At 33.1% G+C, this 11,992-nt stretch overlaps 1 protein-coding gene across 1 annotated transcript in view; it reads left to right on the top strand.

Moving 5' to 3' along the window:
• Positions 1-6,395, top strand: part of nrm (neuromusculin) — an 851,931-nt gene extending 845,536 nt beyond the window's left edge. Inside the window, exon 25 of the mRNA XM_081726627.1 lies at positions 6,258-6,395. The gene's annotated coding sequence lies outside the window, so the exon portion shown is untranslated. The remainder of the gene's footprint in view (positions 1-6,257) is intronic.
• The last annotated feature ends 5,597 nt before the right edge of the window (positions 6,396-11,992 follow it).

The raw sequence follows: 11,992 nt of genomic DNA on the forward strand, positions 1-11,992 counted from the left end.
CAAATTAACGATTTGTTATACAACTAGAAGTTTCTCTGTCTTGGTATATGTAGCTTATTTTATGATAATTTTACCCTTGTAGCTTTTGAGCACTGAGTCGTTAGTTTAATATTATGTGGAAACTATGGAAACTTACTTTGAAATTGTGTGATAGGTAGATTTATTTTTTAAGATGATAGCAATTAAGTGAAAATTATCAACTCATGCGTGAAATTTAAAAAAAAAAAAATTGCATCAGAATAGAAAGCTAAATATTTCCTTTACTGTTGTAGTCTATATTAACCTAAAGCCAGTTGCACGTAAACTTTTCTGTTTCCATCTCGAAAATTAGAGAAATGAAAATACGCCTTTTTTTGTCACCAAATATTCACATATATGTATACAAAGCAAACAAATATAATTTTAACTCAGATAACAATATGCAGTATAATAAAAAGACTATGATATTTTTAGAATTATAAACACTTTAAACAAGAAGAAACAGTCGCAATAACGTGTACATAATCGACATAAGTTCTAAAGAAGGTTGGGTTGGAATGGAAATATCGAAGACTCATAAGAAACTTATATATGAACGAACAAGTAAATGTTAGAATAGCAGAGGAAATGACAGAGGGTAGTGCAATTGGAAGGCGAGCTTGACTGGGATGCTGTCTCTCGCCTACATTATTTAATACCTATCTAGAAGAGATAGTGAAAAAGAGCCTACAAAATGAAGACGGCATTTCAGTAGGAGGTAGAATGATTAGGTGTATACGGTTTCCAGATATGGCGCTTGTTGCAGAATCTGAAGAGAAAATCAATAAGATGTTAGAAAACTTGAGGAAGGGCTGTGAAGAATATGGGATGAAAATAAATATGAGAAAGACAAAAGCCATGGTGATTGGAACGGAAGGGTCAGTGTCAAAAATAGAAGCAGAAGGGGAGAAAATTGAGCAACTGACTAGTTTTCGATACCTGGATAGTATTATCAGTGAAGTATGAACGTGAAATAAAAGCAAGGGTAGGATGGCGAAAGAAGCCTTTAGGAGGAAGAAAAAACTATTTTGTGGGACCTTGAATAAAGAGTTGAGAAAAAGACTCATAAAATGCTTCGTGTGGAGTATTGTGCTGCATGGATCAGAAACATGGACAATTATGCAAAAATTATGAAAAACTACTGTAAGCTTCCGAACTATGTGGAGAAGAATGGAGGAAATTAGCTAGGTCAAGCAGAGAACGAATGAGACAATCTTAGAAATGGTAGGGGGAAGAGAATCTCGTTGGGACATTGCCTAAAAAGGAACTGTATGATGAGAGATGTTTTAGAGGGTATGGTGGCAGGAAAGAGAGGGAGGGGCGAAGGAGACCACAATTGATGGACTAGATCAAAACAGAGAAATCATACGTGAAAACGAAGAGGTTAGCGGAAGATCGTGGAGCATGGAAGCTTCTCAGTTGCAGCAAGTGACCTGCCAATAATGCAGAATACCTACGATGCTTCTTTTTTTTTTAATTCTGATTGCTTAAACTTGTAATTAAACGGTACACTAGTACAACTATGTCATGTCTACATATTATGTAATAAACTTGAAACAGAGACGAGAATAACAGAATGCAAATATAAACAAATTAAGAGGGCTTGGAAAGTAAAATCTTTGTGTTAATGATTTAGATGTAACAAAAGTCCAAACTGAAAGTTTCTGTTCTTTCCTTCAATAGCCACTTACCCCTCACTGTACGAGCACCCTGAAGACAAACAAATTCATCTTGCTTTCAACCATAAACAAACAAATTATTTTGAAAAGAGGGATTCATGTTTAACTATATCAATAATACATAGCAGTTATTACACTCTTGATGACTGGTATGATACATTAATTAATTAATTAATTGACTGGTTAAAATTTAATGGGGAGATCAGCCTGTCTTGCTGTGATACATTAAGCTATTCTTAGCTATTGCTACTTTGCTACTCATGCTGTTTCGTGTTATAAACTTTTCAAACAAGTTTGATTTTGTTTGATTCATCAATAACATGTACTAGAAAAAAGAACATTAAATATATCAAATTTTTACAGATTAACAAAGAAAAAGTTCATTTAATATTTTCATTACGACGAAAAATTACTGTATAGACTGTACTATATAGTCAAGTTTACCTATGAAATCTGAACTCTTATTGACACGTATGTAGTTAGATTTTTAAAAATCACATTTATTACTCAAATTAAAATATTAAGTAAACAAATTTCTAGGCGTTCAATATGGATATAGTAGTTGATTGTTATTGAAAAGGGGTAAGATGACCGACATTATGTATATCCTAAAACACAGCAATTTAAGTTTTCAAAAAGCTTTTACTATGTGCTACATTCCAAGGTATTTTCAACCTTATTCATTAATAACAATGAAACTACAATGCTAATTCACGAGTACAAGGACTGTTATATTTATATTTATAGCATTATGATCAGATAGTATTGGGGCCAACTTAACCAAAATGATTGAACTTTCTTTAAATATACTTACATGTTCACACTAATATCAGAATATATTTTGAATATTGTATTCATCTATTCACTGAAAGCTAGATTTCCATAACCATTCATTGTAATTTGCAAAGAGTAAGTTATAGATAGATAGATAGATAGATAGATAGATAGATATAATGGTCACACAAGTTCTTTTGATAAGCTGCCTCTATCATGGTTCAGGCTGGGCTTCTCTTTCTTAATGAGGAAAGCCTCAGCAACCCAAATTATTTGTTATGCTTTTGAATTTTTTTAGTTTTGGTTTTACTATTGTGTGGTTAAATTCACTTAAATGTTTAGTTAATGTTTTTGGTTTTCGTGCTTCACATCCTTTAGATATTCCTTTATTTCTAAACTGAAAACCCATTTTGTTTGTCCTATATATTTACCATTCATGAACAAGTCACTTCACACTTACACCTGGGTTTTGAGAACTTTTCACGAATGGCCGAAACTCATGTGGTTCTATTCCCACATTAAGCTTCAGGTCTACATCTCACGTCTTACGTCTTCGTGCTGTAAGAGACACTTAATTGCAAATCTACCAACGAACCAACTTTTCACAAAATAGATTTTCTGAAATGAAACTTATTTTTGTGCGTTCTTAGGGATTGATGAAGCTAGTTTTGTTGAACCACTGCTATCCGTTTGAGTTTAGGTGATAAACACTTTGTCAGAAGCTACAATTAATCTTATTTCTTTTCACAATCCTGAACATTTGTCGTTAGTTTCATTCACGACACTATTTACATTCATATCGTTACTATTTATTTTTTCCTGTAGAATTTCTTCGTGATATTAGTTTGTGACAACAGATGGCGATAAACTTTTTAATATATATATATATATATATATAGGCACATAGCCAAGGGGAGTCCGGACTGCCTTTAAAAAACATAAATTAAAAAAAAGTAAGGAAGAATGAAACAAAAAGAAACGAGAAAAAGAAGAATCAGCATTAAAAATAAAAAAATACAGCAAGCGTTTGGTTAGTCTTTCTTATAAGGAGCTTTGTGTGGGGGAAACGGGGCAGGAGGTCAATTTAAAAATGGATATTATTGTAACGGCGCTATTACAGTAACGGAGCATTCCGAATTCCATCTAGCTCCATGCTAATCCTATGACTACAAATAAGAATCGATAAACCGGTTCTATCAGATAGACCTTCAGGTAGAACTTACGAAAAGCTCACAATCACCAATAATATGAGCCTGGTAACATAGGTTCCAGTTACACTTCTTAAAGAAATTTTCAATTTCGCGGCAACATTAATTCATTTTATGCAAGCCAATGATACGCAAACTTGAGCACAGGGTTGTTGTATGTGCCCTTCTCATTGTTTCGTATCCACTTTAGACTTATGAGGAACGCATTTCCCGAATTACTTGCCATACATGGTGGCGAATGAGCGGGATATCCTGGAAAGATCAGGGAATTTGAAATTTCTAGGAAAGTTACGGAATTCTCAGAATTTCTACTACTAACATTACTCAGGGAAATATCAAGCTTGCGAAAACATAGTGCTGTTCTGTAATAGTGTGGACATTTTTATCATGATTTTTCGTCATCGCTTCTCTGCAGTATCAAACATGTTATATCAGAAACAGTTTTCTACTGTTCCTTTAACTTGTCATTTGGAACAGACAGTAGTTGACGGAATAATAAAAACAAAATAAAAGTTATATAGAAAGGAAGTTCTGTTAACATTTGATTCAGCAAGGAAAGAAACGCAGATATTGTAAAATATTTTACAAGACATTATTGGATATGTACTTTTCATAATAGTTGAGATCACAATGAAAGGAAAATTGTTATATTTGAATGAACAGAGGAAGAAACTTAGATAATGCAAAATCTTTTTCAATACTTTTTTTTTACATTCTTTTACCCGAGATATCTTCATAGTTTGTTATTAAAATACTTACTAACATATCTTCATTTTATTGTTCTAACAAACCAATATGTGTTGTCAGTAAAATAGTTTAGATTGATCGAGCCCCTGGTGTGATAGCCACATTACTTTGTCATGACCCCCTCCCCCCATTACGAAATCCTGACTAAACGAACCAATATATGTTTCCAGTAAAATAGTTTAGAATAATCGAGCCCCTGGTGTGATAACCACAGTATTTCATGTCTCATACCCCCCTTCCCCTTTCCGAAATCCTGGCTACGTGCTTGATACATTAAAAATTCCAGTTTCAATATCGATCCTCCAGAACACTTGTAAGATGTAGTAAGGAACTGTTTTCGACATGGATCAGCATTCCAAGAACATACTTCACCATTCATTCTTTATTCATCTATTATCGTACATAATCGGTCAGAGACTAGTATATAGTAATTGTCTCTGACTTGTTCCCTATATTGCAACTGAAAGTGACATTTCTGTTACTTCTTATTTCTAATATTGAATCTTCGTAGTTTGGAAATCTACGGTAGTTTCACAATGTGAAACGAAGCTCACTTGTTTAATGGAAATGTCAAGGAAATTAAATTTTTTTTAATAATTTTCTTCTTGATTCGTTGTTTATTTTGAGGTGAAGAGTAAAATTTTATGAAGATTTGTGTAAGATTCTTCCTTTGTAGAGGATGATGATGTCGCCAATGTATATTGCATATATTAAGACGTTTAGGGGTTGATTGGATAACATTTTGCTTTGAGGGTGGTAAATAGTGACGTTTCCTAGGAATATTGAGAGGGTATATCCCTTTGCTCCTGAGACAAATTATTTTCAAGGTCAATTCTTTAAACAAGTTAGTAATAGATAAGTCCCTCTCATCATACATATGGAAATCTAGTAATAGGTAAGTCTCTTTCATCATAGCTATGAAAATCTCACTATTGATCACTTTGAAAACAAAATCCTGTCCACTCTACCCCTAAACACGTTAATATATGTACGCTATGTTGATATCATTATCCTCTGCAAAGAACCAGAGAACTTTACACATCTCTTACAGAATTCATCTTAACATTCATCTCAATATAGAGTTCACAATACAGCACGAAGAAAATTCACCAGCAATTTCCTGTATATTTCACTTAAAAATCCAAACATATTTTTGGAACATCCGTGCACTATAAAAATATTCAGGGAGGCACATTTATGCATCAGCTTACCACCCGCGGTTTTACATTATCATAAGTTTTTGAACTTATGTGAAACCAAATCACTTACGGTGTCACTTGTTATTTTGAATTCTCACGGCGACTCTTTAAAATTCACCTTTCTAGTGACCTTTGTAGTCAGATTATTCATTGTTGATGAAAATATTTGAAATCTTCATATCATAAATCTTGTTCTATGATTTATTATTACATACATGTTACTATTTTTATCTGTGTTTTCTTAATTTTTCTTTACTTGAAGATCGCTCAAAACCTAGCTGTGCATGTAATGATTTAAATAACATTACGCAATAACAACATGCTTTCTCAGGATTTGTTGCCGAAAGAATACACAAAATCTTTTAAGCTTAAATATCTATGCGCAATAAGTAAGTAAAGATATATCTTATCGTTATTTGGCTCCTACCTAATAACTTCAGATGAGTAGCAATGATAACACACTAAACTAATTTTACGGTTCAAATGCTTGAAGCTTCATTTAATTTTTAAAGGTGTTTGATTGAATAACCTTCTATAAGTTTAATATAATATTCTGTATAGTTTCAGTATATATATATGTGTTAATTTGTTTCTATGTAAATGCTATATATATGTTTTTTCTAAATTTTCAGCCTTTCAAGCCTGTATTTTCCGATTTGGATTATGCTGATGTGGACTATCGGTCCTATGGACCTATAAACTATAAAAAGGCCTCCATAGAAGCAGCTGAGGAAAGGAAGAACCGTTTCAAAGGAGAGACTCCTGTAAAGAAGGCACAACCACCGTCACCTCTGCTGTGATACTACGTGTTTTGTCTGTGGCAACAGGATTGGCAGCATTCTATGCGACACAAAGGCTTCCAAGTTCACTACTATTCCAGTGAGAGGATTAAACAGATACTATTGTGCATATCTCTTTTTTTGGATAGATGCTAAACGAGTTGAAAACATATAACAAGCTGTGATTAACTTTTTTGCATCATCCCTCAACTTTTTTTTTTCAAAAAAGAAAGATAAAATACTGATTACAAAATGGCTGCTCTTGGTGGTGCTTGTCTACTTTCATGATGAAGTGACATGATTTTAGTGAATGTTAGAAATTTTTCCTAGTATTTTTTCATGTGAACTTGATCTTCATATGATGGACTTGGAGTACTTGAAAAAAAAACAATTGTATATATGTCCAATTAAAATAATTACCCACCTAGGTTGTGAGTGTCTTAATAACATAGAGTTTTTTAACAAACAGAAACTAAAGTAAAAAATTAAAAACAAAATAACTAAAACATGTTATAAATATCAAATGTCGGTGTGTGTGTTTTTGTTTTCGTATGTTCATTTGTGTGTGTGTGAGTGTGGCTGAGAAGATAGGATGAAGAAGAGAAAAAATCGCTTCCATCAGAGTTAGGAATTTTCTAGTGCTCAACTGTATAACTTCTGCAGGAATAAAAAAAATCATTGGTATATTGGCAATAATTGTGTCCAACCAAAATAATAGGGAAAATTTTTTTAAAAAATAAAATAAGGGACAAGAGCTTAGTGCATATGGAAAATCTACTTCAAAAATTGAGTCAATGGTGTGCAGAAGGAAAATGTTAAATGTGTTACTGTCTTTCTAACACCATGTAGAATTTTTTAAAGATAGACTATTCTTAGTGTCCCATCTCAGAAATATATATATATTATATATATATACATATATTTTTTCACATCACATGCCAAAATAATGCGCTAAATGTATATGTGCTGACCTTGGTTGTACTTTTTAACAAATTAAGATAAATTCGTAGCCCTTGTTAAGTCTACTGTTATTGTATAATATGTATTATTTTGTATTCAGTACAATTATGTAATAAGAGTGTTTAAAAGAATTTTTAAAAAAACATGGCCAGGAAATGTTTCGAAAATCACAAAATAAGTTATTTTTAATAAGTGTTAGTATAACATTTCTGTGAAATCAAGAAAATATCTGAATTTCTCTTTTATCATTTTTTTAAATAAAATAGTTTACATATGCGAAGGTGAGTAGAGTGAAATTGTTACTTGATACAAATACAGGATAAATAACTATATTAAAAAATAAACTGAAAGTCAATTATTTTGTAGTATGGTTAATAATAAAATTTTAAGGATTCTTTGTTACATTAAATATTGGATTTTAGAAATTTCCTGTAAGAGCTTATTGGAGTTGCACAAAAATAGTTCCTCTGGATTACAAAACAAACTGGAGCCATTTAGAAGTTTGTGAAGAATTTTTTATATTTTTCTGTGTATAATAAACGGTTAAATTTTTTCAATAATGTAGATTTTTATCCTCTTTAACAAGTATTTCTAAATCAGAATTTTAGAAATCAAATGTATAAATTTTTCCTTCTTAGTGTAAAATATTTCTATGTAAGTAACATCTGGGATGGGACTGTAACGTTTAAACTCTAGCCAAAAATTAATATTATATATATAATTGCTCCAGATTGGAGAAAGGAAAGGTTAGACAGTGTATGTACAGTTAAACTACTGTCTTTTGTAATGTTATAAAAGGATTAATAGGCTTTTTAAAAAAATGACTGAAGTTTTGTTTGAAGTTCAGTAGTTGCTTTTGATTATTCGAACAAAAGAAAACTTGTATTTGTTGGAATTAGCTTTATGAGATGAACTATTTAACTTGACTTCCTGGTACAGATCTCTACGGTGCTTTTTCTTGTAGCCTAGCTTGAAACAAAACAAGGAGCATTGTGCAAACTGTATATAGAGGTGTCTACCTTGAAGTCTTTGTTTGTACTTGACATTGTTATACAGAAACCAAACTACATCACTGATATGTGTCAAATTTCATGTGTGATATTGAAAGCGTACATATAAACTGTTGTGATAATAATTTGTGTTTTAAATTCTTTTGTATTGATTCCTTTACCACGCTTATTTCCCAAACCTTTTCATTTGATGTTTCCTTAATAACGATTAAATCACGTTTCAAGTCTGTTAGTAAACAAAGATTTTCAACCATATTGTTCAGGGATTTCAGGGATACTAACTGTTGAGATAAATTTAACTTATCTATAATTATGCATATTTACACGTATTTAATTATTAAAATGATGATTGTTTTTCTAAGTTCCTATTACAATGTTTATATCGGTAAACCTGTGTTCTTTCTTTTGAGGATTAAGTAAGTGGAAAAAGAGAAATACAGACAGCAGAGCCGTATTTTCCAGAGCCTAACCAGACAGAAGTAGAAATCACTATAAAGAAATTAGAGAAAAACAAATTTCTGGGTGTAGACAAAATTCCGGCTGAGTTACTTTTAGGTGCAGAGGAAAAATTGTGGAACAAGATACACAAACTCATTCTCCTTATCTGGAATACGAAGAAACTGCCACAAGAGTGGAAAGAATCAATCATTGTTCCAATTCACAAGGAAGGCGCCAAAACTTATTGTAATAATTATCGAGGCATTTCTCTGCTGTCAACATGCTGTAAAATCTCAAATATTCTATTAGCAAGACTGACCCCATACGCAGATGAAATTATTGGAGAATATCCGTGCGGATTTAGACGAAATCGATCCGTTATTTACCATTCGACAAACACTCAAAAAGAAATGGGGATACAATACCCGGTACACCAATTATTTATTGATTTTAGAAAGGCTCATGACTCGGTTAGGAGAGAAACATTCTACAACATTCTTATAGAATTTGGACTACCGAAAAAAAAAAGCTAATTACATTAATTAAGATATGTTTAAATGAATCCTAAAGTAAAGTCCGGGTAGGAAAGTTCTTGTCCACGAGCTTTCACGTAGAGAATGACCTGATACAAGGAGAGGCATTGTTGTCATTATCATGCAATTTTGTCCTGGAATACGCTACAAGGAAAATTAAAGATAGCAACCAGGGCCTAGAGCTGAATGCTGAATGGATTCACCAGGTTATGGTGTATGCTGAGTATGCAAATTTAATAGGATTTAGGATTTAAATTTCTGGGCTTTCGGCATCTAAGGCCATTTAGTCCTTCACGATTTGAGGGATGACGTCCCTCGGGAGCACACAATCCGGGGAAAGGGAAGGAAGAAAGGATTGGGGAAGGAAGGAAGCGGCCTGGGACCTATAAGTTAGGTACCACCCCAGCATTTGCCTGGTGTGAATGAGGAAAACCTCATTCAGAGTGGCTGGCCTGAGAAAGCGTGTTGCACTTTTTCGATCGAGTGACTCTACCGGGAATCGAACCGGGGACCACTCGCCCCGAAGGTGACAAATTTAATAGGAGATGATAGGAGAACACTAGAAAGACATGCAGAGGTCTTATAACGCTTGCAGAGACATGGGTTTATTTATTTATAATAGGTTTCAGATACAGCACTAGGCCATTTTATACTGAAACATTTAAAACATTTTGGTAACATAACAATTGGATAATAATTTGAGCTCAAGATGTACAGCATAACAGCGACATTACAAAAATTGTTTATTTGTAGAGGATCTGAAAGTATACATATTTGAAGAAACGTCTACAGTTTCTGGTAACTGATTATAAGTACTAACAATTCGGTTTAAAAGGGACCTTTGGACAATATTTTCCCTTGCCACTCGAGTGTAAAAGAGATCACTAGACTAGTGGGTATGCAAAAATTGATCTGACTTAAATGTTCACATGATATATGGCCATTTACAATTTTATGCAAAAATATTAGGTCTGAAATTTTGTTTCTGACTAGGGGAGGTTTGATATTGAGATATTTTAAAACGTCATTTTTGGAAGTATTCGGAGGTGAGGTACTCGGTAGGATACAATGGCTAAAAGGAAATTAGTTACTGATTTTTTTTTTTTTTTTTTTTTTTTTTTAATGAGTAAGGCAGGCCGTAGACCAGATAGGAGAACAGTACTCAATAGTGGGAGCAACATATGAATTACAGAACATGCTTAAGGAATTAGGATTTTTTTATGCCAGTGAAGTGATAAAGGAGTCCCAGTTTACTCATTGCAGTATAAGATATTGTGCTTATATGATCCGCAAAAGTAAGCTTTACTGTCAATGATAACACCAAGACCTCTGAAACAGGTGACAGGATTTATGTTCTTATGATCAATTTTGTAAATGTGGTTTATAGTTTCCTTTTTAAGAGAAATCGTAAGAGAAGCACATTTTTCTATGTTTAAGCTAAATTTCGAAGAGTTACACCAGTTGAGAAGAATTGAAACATCGTAATGAAGAGCAAGAGCATCGTACTCTGATTGAACTTGTCTATAGAGTTTTGCAATCTTCCGCAAATAGAATAATATTGGTAGAGCTGCTTATAAACAAAGAAGGCAGATCGTCAATGTATAATAGAAATAGAAGTAAACCCAGAACACTGCCTTGAGGAACTCCATAAGTTTCGGTAATAAAGTCAGAAAAGTAACTTGAAACTGAAACTTGTTGTGTCCTATTACTGAGATAGGTTTCTAGAAGACTAAGTACTTTACCATGTATATTGAATGTAGAACTGAGTTTGTATATAAGAAGATGGTATGGAAGAGAATTGAAAGCCTTAGACAGGTCCAAATACAAAATGTCAAGTTGAGAATTTTCTGAGATGCTGTCCACTGCATCGGACAGAAGAACTGATAAATTAGTAAGACAAGATTTTCCTGGGAAAAAGCTGTGTTGCGAGGGGTTTATAAATGGAGCAACAAATTGAAAAAGCCTGTTTTTGATTATCTTTTCACAAACAAGTGAGAGTGGTGATAATAAAGAAATAGGTCGATAGGAGGATACCATTTTTATTTTTTATCAGACTTATGAACAGAAGCGATATTAGGAGGTGGAACAGAGGTGGGAGGGGATGAAGCAAAGCTACTAGCAAAAAAAAATCACTAAACACCTTTGCCCTGTCTTCTTCATTTACATAAGCATTTTTGTAGGTCAGTTCTGTCGGTATGCGAGAACTATTTCTTCAATTGTTTATTAGGGTCTAGAAACACTTAGAGTTTTTACTTATATCACTTGTGATGTGTTCAATGTACTCTTCATACTTTCTTTTCAGAAGATATTTACTGTCTTCTAATATCTGTAAAGTTCTTTAAGTATATTCACTGGGAAAATCCTTCCATAGCTTCCAAGCACTTTTATTGTTGCGAAGTATGCACTTTAGTTCATAAACCACGGAGGAAACCTTGAAGAAGGTCTTTTACGGAAATGTACAGTCTTTAAGTACAGTCTGTAGGACGTCAGCAAATAAGTCAGCTGCATCGTCAACTGAGCCTGAGGAAGTAAGCACAATGGAAAAATATGAAGAGCTTGACGTATTTCACTCCAAGGGGCCTTTTTCCACTGGGGCAAAGAAGTCACTGATTTTTGTCGTTGAAATATTTTGTGTTCGGTGTGAAGA

The sequence above is a fragment of the Thermobia domestica genome, chromosome 9, assembly GCF_964235325.1.
Source record: "Thermobia domestica chromosome 9, izTheDome1.hap1.1, whole genome shotgun sequence".
Classification (NCBI taxonomy): domain Eukaryota; kingdom Metazoa; phylum Arthropoda; class Insecta; order Zygentoma; family Lepismatidae; genus Thermobia; species Thermobia domestica.